Source organism: Electrophorus electricus, chromosome 6 (genome assembly GCF_041902795.1).
Source record: "Electrophorus electricus isolate QZ-2024a chromosome 6, ASM4190279v1, whole genome shotgun sequence".
NCBI classification, from domain to species: Eukaryota; Metazoa; Chordata; class Actinopteri; order Gymnotiformes; family Gymnotidae; genus Electrophorus; species Electrophorus electricus.
The window spans coordinates 32,999,016-33,007,479 of NC_137502.1; the positions used below are offsets into that span (position 1 = coordinate 32,999,016).

The 8,464-nt window shown below is 43.5% G+C and overlaps 1 long non-coding RNA gene across 2 annotated transcripts; it reads right to left on the reverse strand.

The window, feature by feature from the left end:
- Positions 1 to 713: 713 nt before the first annotated feature.
- Positions 714 to 4,349, reverse strand: LOC113583095 (uncharacterized). 2 transcript variants are annotated; one of them, XR_003411228.3, is made up of 4 exons: positions 4,214 to 4,349; positions 2,295 to 2,484; positions 1,500 to 1,581; positions 714 to 983 (listed from the first exon to the last, which is right to left on the reverse strand). It is a non-coding gene; the product is annotated as an uncharacterized LOC113583095 (long non-coding RNA). The 2 variants fall into 2 exon arrangements; XR_014124297.1 differs by lacking the exon at positions 714 to 983 and having other exon boundaries at positions 1,263 to 1,581.
- Positions 4,350 to 8,464: the final 4,115 nt, after the last annotated feature.

Below are 8,464 nucleotides of genomic sequence, written 5' to 3' on the forward strand. Positions count from 1 at the left end.
GTACTGTGTCCGTGTGCTCAGTTCCACCTGTACTGTGTCCGTGTGCTCAGTGCCACCTGTACTGTGTCCATGTGCTCAGTGCCACCTGTACTGTGTTCATGTGTTTGCAGTTCTTTCTGTTGTACAAAAGGAACAGATCCATTGCTCACTGCACATGCACACACAAGCGCGCATGCTCATGCACCCACATTCACACACACTTATGTACTATTAGACAGAATATTGTTGTTCCCACATATGTTACTCCCATATGTTACTCTAGATATATCTGTCTTTCTCCCTCTATCCTTTTCTCTCTCACCCCAGTTTGTTCTTGTGTAGAGCTGGTGCGTGGCAGGGACAATGAAAAACAAGGACAGTCATCACAACACACCAGATCTCAATAAGAGTTACAGATGAAGCACTCATCATCAGTATCCTGAACCAGCTGGTAATGAGAGAAAACAAAGAAAGATACAGCATTACAAAATTAAATAATAATCTTGGGAATTAGTAAACAGAGTTTCATAGACTATCAGTAATATTTCCTCTTGTGATACAGGATAATCATGTTTTTCTACACATGCTCTGTGGAGCTGGTTTCCCACTCACCAGCTCCTGCTCTGTAGGACTGCAGAGGTCACACTTGCACAGCAGTGAATGCACATTCAGAATCTTCTACAGACACAATAAACAAATATTAGATTTGACCTAAATCCACGTCACATAAAAACAGCCCTATTAAACACTGGCTCTGGGCCCACTGCTCTAGCCTGTTACCTGTATGAACAACCCTCCTGCTTCTTTCCCTCCCTCACCATGTAACACCTCCATCATGCAACTCCATCTGACAAACCTACAGAACATACTCTCCAGGTCAAGGTCTCCAGGTTCTGCTCTTTGTCTGGCTTCATCTTTCTCTCTAATATGTTGACTAGCATCGGAACCCATTATGAAATTATTTATTCTAGTTTCCAGCTTATATTGTGGTGCAAGTTAATGACCTGTAGAGAAGAAAAGACAATGAGGACTAATATGATATACCAGGCAAAAACTGCTTAAGTTTTAATCATTGTGCATTTTAATATAAAAAAAAAAGAAATATAAAAATAATAAAGTTTTATTTTTATTGCAATAAGATTTTGGATAAGATTATATCCAATATAATAGTTAAAATAATATAAATCTTCACTGTCAAATACATCATTCTGATTATGCATAATGGATTTACAAAATGTCTTAAAGGACTTTAAATGAATAAGCCTGACTTCTTGTCCTATGTAAACTAAAGAATGGCATAAAAAGATGATCTGCTTTTAGATGTAAACTGTGGGGTGTCTAGGAGGCTCCGTTTGTGTTTGTGTCTTTTATTGCGTCTATTATAGGCTTATGTTTAACTGTATTACAGTCATCCAAAATTACAACAATGGACGCATGAATTCAACACCCAGTATTCACACAAAGAGGACAAATATAAATGTCACGGTAAGGTTTTCAGTAGTCTTCACTGAAACACTCACAGGGAGGGGCGCAGGAACTGGAGGGCCGGTGTCCATTGTTATGATCAGATTGTATAATGCTCCTATCGGCACAGTATGCAATCTGTAAATACATGTAGCTCCATCTGTATTACGATATTTAGAGCAACTACTAAGATGTAATACAGAGCGGTGCCGTAAAATAAGAACGTCCCTCGCTTTCACTGGCTCATATTTCTCCACTACATTAGACGCGAAACAGCGGTTACGTCAACCTGGGGTCTGAAGTCAAATTGCCAGTTCATTTTCACTTTAAATATTTTTCAAAGCTCATTAACTGTATTTTATTGCTGTACCGTTGACCGATTTTCGGATTATACATTCCATTACAAATGTGTAATGGTAAATTTAACTTTTTTGTTTGTCTTTTTTTCCATACAAACCGTTTTCAGACCATGAACAATGAAAAGAATACAAGCTCATATTCGTTTTTAAACATCACAATACAAATATTTTAACTTGGTTTTAGTTCAGAAATCGGTGTTTGGTTGAATAACCCCGATTTTCAATCACAGCTTACATGCTTTAACTAAAAAGTAGGTTAAGTCGCTCGACTAGAGCTCTTGTGCGATATTACCGACTGTTCGTCACAAACGTCACGCTTTTCTGTGCACGCTCTCGCGCAGACACTTAACCTGGACAGACCTCGTGAGACAAGTAAAGCCCAGGAACCCCCAGTATTGGCTGTCAGCAAAAAAAGAAAATCAATAACCAACCTAGCTAACCAACGGAACAAAGACGATTTCTAAGTAAACATGTGGTTTAACCTACACTCACCTTTAATCCCACGGGCTTTACTGGGTTGGAAAGACGTAAAGTAAGTTTGGAGTTTTAGCAGGTCTTTATAAACCCTGGTCCTCGACTTTCCACACCTCTAAAGGCGAAGCTGTTGAGCTACAAGCCTCTTTGTAACGCACTGAAACACGTTTTTAGGAAACATCACGGGACGGCGTCCTTTATTACGAACCTAATCAAAAAACAAAACAAAAAAACAAACAAACAAACAAAAACCGTTAAAGGGTTGGATGCCACATTTCTTGCCATAACTTGTCATTCAGAACCTAAGATATCTTGTTTTGCCAGTGAAATAGAAACATAATGGCGCTCTTATTCTGAGCATTCTTCATATTTGCTAAAAGGAAAAGTATGACAGATAACTCCGAACAACAAACTTCCTTCACAATGGAGGTGAACTAGAGAAGGGTGTAGTCAGTGTGCCTCATAAAAACTGGATTTGCTCTGCATATCTGAAGACCAGAGCATCTGATACATAATGCTGTCGAAAATCAAGCCTTCTTATATTAAGCAAGAGAGGTCTTTGTGTTAAAAAGGTAAGACTATTCACATAAATTGTTTTACAGGATTCTAATAGAAACATATTTCTAATAGTACTTATTGTTTATTACACATCACTGTTTAAGATAGACCTTATGTATTTTGTACTTCTAGGCATCAGCACTGATACCTGTGTTTCTACAGTATTCATTGGTTTATAGGACTCTAACCTACTGTACTGGCTAGGATGTATTCTATGAGTAAATGACAAAGCACTTTTGTAAGTCGCTCTAGATAAGCGCTTCTGCTAAATGCCGTAAATGTAAATGTAATCCCCCGTGGCGTGCAGCGACTGCCAAGGGCAGGGTCAAAGATGTTTCAAAGGGGCACTTTATGGGGGCACTTCTGGAAGAGTTAGTGTAAATATATTAAGTATATGAATATGATCTCTTCTAGTCTATGCTGCATACTACAGTAGCAATAATAAAAAGGCCACATAGATTCCTGGTCGTCACCCGTGATTTAAATATGAATTCGCCTATATGCGCGATTTTACGGTACTTCGCTGCTCACGGCAAACAAGCGTTTCCGATGCAAAGAGTAACAGAGACTTTCTTATTTTTTGAAGAGCTTTAATGTACACACGCACTTTTACTGGTTTTTAAGTACTAAATATAGTTTACTTGACTGAACTAGTTTATTTGCATCATTACATTAAACACAATTAGTAATATATTTAGATAGCTTATTAATCACTGGGCAATGTGATTTTCTATTTAACGTTTCTCAGATGTTATTTATTGGGCTTGACCTCCGACTAAAACCGGTTATCACAACTACAATGTTGCAGATGTGCAGGGCAGGGGGAACTCCAGGGCTGAAAAATTCATTTAGCAACTTGGCTATCACCAGATCAAGTTTGAAAAGATTCTACTGCATCAGTTTTTAATAAATTATATTGAAGTCCTTGTTTTTGGTAGTTTTGAGGATTTGTAGTTGGCGATATTAGGGGTAAGGTTAAATTTGTTCAGCCTCTGCATTAAGTAGATTTCTCAGATATTTGTGTTAGGACCAAGCTAATATCTCCATTTATTCATCCAGCCCAATCACGTCTCTATCTATTCTGTCTTGCACAGATGGAAGATATTTTGCCATGATCTTTTTGGCATCCTCAGTAGAGTTCCTTTGATTTATGCAAACAATCTTAGGCATCATCTCACACACTAATAATCTGTGGCAAAATGGCGGCACGGTAGCACGTAGCGGCCACTCCAGGTTCGATAATGGTGCTATTGTGCTACTATCTGTCGTCTATACTACTTTCTTCCAGCAACTTAAACCACACATACATGGAAACAACAAAGCTCCATGTATACGACCGCCATAGCCTGCTACACTTAAGACATAATGCACAAACCTACCTGGATGACGGCATGCTTCAGACGCTCTGAGAGCTCGGGTTGCTATGCATACCAGGTCTGCAGACCACGGCGTCGCCTAAGTTCAAATGCCGAAGGGGGAGACACCGCAAGCGGTGTGCAAGGAAGCAGATGCGGGGGAAGCGAGCTGGGGTCCGTGCTAAGCTAAAAGCTAATCCTAGCAGGCCAGCTCTACCATCTCTATTCCTTTCAAATGTCTGCTCCTTGGATAATAAACTGGACTGCATCAAACTCCAGCAGACTACAAAGCGAGAGTTCAGAGACTGCTGTGTTTTAATCTTTACTGAAACATGGCTCAGCGACAGTATTCCAGACGCCGCCATTCATCTGGATGGATTAGTCTCAATCCGTGCCGATAGAGACAATGCAGTCTCCGGCAAAACACGCGGCGTTGGAGTATGCATTTATATCAATGAGTCCTGGTGTAAAAACTCTGTGCTTGTCGTTAAGTACTGCTCACCGCTGGTGGACTTTGCTATTGTCAGATGTAGACCTTTTTATTTACCGTGGGAATTCACCTCCGTGTTTATAATCGCGCTGTACATTCCACCCAGCGCGAACAGACGAGAGGCTCTCCAGGAGCTGTATGGAGCGATTAGTGAACTGCACAACGTTCATCCAGACAGACTGTTTATTGTCGCCGGAGACTTCAACCACACAAATCTCAAATCAGTACTGCCTAAATTCCATCAACATGTGAACTTTGCAATGAGAGGCGCGAACGCGCTGGATCTCGTTTACACAAACATTTCCGGCGCTTACCGGGTGGAGCCCCGCCCCCACCTCGGATACTCTGATCACGTGTCTGTAATGTTGATTCCTGCATATAGACCGATCGTCAGACACTCGAAACCGCTTCTGAAGCAGGTGAGAACCTGGCCAGCAGGAGCCATCTCTGCTCTTCAGGACTGTTTTGAGCAGACGACTTAGATCACGTTCAAGGAGGCTGCTACTGACGGTGGCACTGTTAAGCTGGAAGAGTATACAGCATCAGTGACTGTCTATATCAGCAAGTGCATTGATGATGTTACTGTCTCTAAGACCATCACCACACGCCCCAACCAGAAGCCATGGATGACTGCTGAGGTGCGCATGCTACTGAGGACCCATGACTCAGCCTTCAGAACAGGTGACAGAGAGGCTCTCAGGAAAACAAGAGCCCAACTGTCACGTGCGAACAGGGAAGCAAAGCGTGCACACGCACAGAGGATCCATGGACACTTCAAAGACACTCGTAACACACGGCGCATGTGGGAGGGCATTCAGGCCATTACTAACTACAGGAAAACATCACCTTCCTGTGACAGTGATGCCACCCTCCAAGATGCACTGAATGACTTCTATGCATGGTTTGAAGCGCAGAACAACGTTACAGCAGAAAAGTCCATCCCTCCGCAAAATGACCAGGCGCTGTACCTGACGGCGGCTGATGTGAGGCGTACTCTGCGTGGAGTTAACCCATGGAAAGCTGCTGGAGCAGACAACATCCTGGGTCGTGTGCTCAGAGAATGTGCTGACCAGCTTGCAGATGTCCTGACAGACATCTTCAATATCTTTCTGAGCTGCGCCGTGGTCCCAACATGCTTCAAGACCACCACCATCGTCCCCGTGCCTAAGAAGCCCACGGTGTCGTGTCTCAACGACTGCCCTCCCATCGCACTGACATCCATCATCATGAAGTGCTTCGAGAGACTCGTCATGAGACACATCAAGACCCAGCTTCCCCCTTCTCTGGACCCCCTGCAGTTCGCGTACCGCTCCAACCGCTCTACAGATGATGCCATCTCTACCACACTTCATCTGGCACTCACACATCTGGATAAAAAGGGCACCTATGTAAGAATGCTGTTCATAGACTTCAGTTCAGCATTCAACACCATTGTTCCTCAGCATCTTATTGGAAAGTTGAGCTTACTGGGCTTGAACACCTCCCTCTGCAACTGGATCCTGGATTTCTTGACTGGTAGACCTCAGTCAGTCCGGATCGGGAGCAGCACTTCCAACACCACCACACTGAGTACTGGTGCTCCCCAGGGCAGTGTACTCAGCCCTCTGCTGTTCACACTGCTGACTCATGTCTGTGCAGCAATGCCCAGTTGGAATCACATCATCAAGTTCACTGATGACATGACCGTGGTGGATCCTATCAACAAGGACAACGAGTCAGCTTACAGAGAGGAGGTGCGAGAACTGGTGAGCTGGTGTGAGGTCAACAACCTGTAGCTGAATGTTGACAAGACAAAAGAAATGGTTGTTGACTTAAGGAGAGCAAGGCGAGATCACTCCCTGCTTGCCATCAATGGCTCCTCAGTGGAGATTGTCAAGAACATCAAGTTCCTTGGTGTTCACTTAGCGGAGAACCTCACCTGGACCCTGAACACCAGTTCCATCACCAAGCGAGCCCAGCAATGTCTTTACTTCCTTCGGAAGCTGAGGAAAGCCCTTCTCCCATCACCCATCGTCACTACCTTCTATAGAGGTACTATAGAGAGCATCCTGAGCAGCTGCATCATTACCTGGTTTGGGAACTGCACCGCCTTTGACCGTAAGACCCGCCAGAGAATAGTGAGAACAGCTGAGAAGATCATTGGGGTCTCTCTTCCCTCCATCACGAACATCTACACAACACGCTGCATCCGGAAAGTCACCAACATTGTGAAAGTCCCCACACACCACTCACACGAACTGTTCACCCTTTTGCCATCTGGAAGAAGGTACCGCAGCATCCGGTCCCACACCTCCAGACTGTGCAACAGCTTCTTCCCAGAAGCCATTAGACTCCTGAACTCTGGCTACTCTCAATCCCAATTCAGATTCCAAAAATGGGCACTTTATACACACACACATACACACATGCTTATATACAGTCACACATACATACATACATACATACATCCATACACACACTCACACATTGTTTTGCATCGGACTAGTGCTGAAGTCAAACCTCACACAAATAAACTATGCACTCCTGTTGCAGTCTTACACATTATCCTACTTGCTGCTACAGTACTGTACTAAACCAGCACTGTACTCTGAACTGTTCTGGCTGCTACCGGTGACTGCTATGTTCAGTATTGCATGTCACTGACTCCTATGCACAACTCACTTTACATATTCCCAGTACTGTCTACTCATTTTGTCTTTGTCCTGTCCTGTATTATTATTGTTTATTTAATGTTTTATTTAATGTTTATTTAATGTCTGTCGCACTGTTGTTTTGTGTTGCACCATGGTCCTGGAGGAACATTGTCTCGTTTTTGTTGTGTACTCGTATATAGCTGAAATGACAATAAAGCCTCTTTGAACTTGAACTTTGAATGGTTTCACGTAGCTCGGCCATGGAGACCTCCTGCTGGGCCAGTCTGTTTTGTACCTCTGCTGGAGCCATGAAAGGCGAAGTATTCTGTAATGTTTGCACACACACAGAAGGTGATCCAATTGCTAGAGGTTTTATTTTAGCAATCAAACTAATTCATAGAATCAGACAGGTAAGCGTGTTCGGGTGGGTCCGGGAGGCGTCCAAGGGTCAGGCAGGAGATGAGCTCTAGAAAGCAGGCAGGAGTCAACAACCGGGAAAACACACAGGGTAAGGAAACGCTCGGTACGCCACATAGGTAAAGCAATACTTCACGACGTGTACACGGGGAAGGGAAGCTTATAACGAGGGGTGGCAATGAGGGGAATGTTCAAGTTTGGTTTATTCGTCACATACATAGTCATACACAGTATAACTCGCAGTGAAATATGGGAATGGGAATCAGATGTGTGCTAGAATTCCGGTGACTCAGATCGGGGATGTGTGCGAGTGGGCGTGGCTGTGGGTTGTTCCTGGGGTTCGTAAGAGTGTGTGCAGGTTTAGGGGAGACAAATGTAGTGCTTTTAAAGGGCACTTTGAGCAAGCTTAAGGGCGGTGATGTACTTGCTGTTAGCCAAAATTCAACGGAGAGAATAAAAGAAAGACCAAGAAAAAAATGTTATCTTACCACACACAACAATGGTGGGATTCAACTGAACATCATCCATCTGTACTTCCCCTGCCAGGCACGTGTCCTCCATATAACAGAACATCACATCTTCCTTCTCATCAAACTAGGACAGCAGAAGCAGCACCATCTCTCAGCTCATCACTTTAAACTTTGTTACAGCCTATAGGAAATTTTTGTTCCGGTTTTCACACCCAGTATTCCTGTAATTGAGGAGACCTTTCTCCTTCAGATCCACATTCCGTGT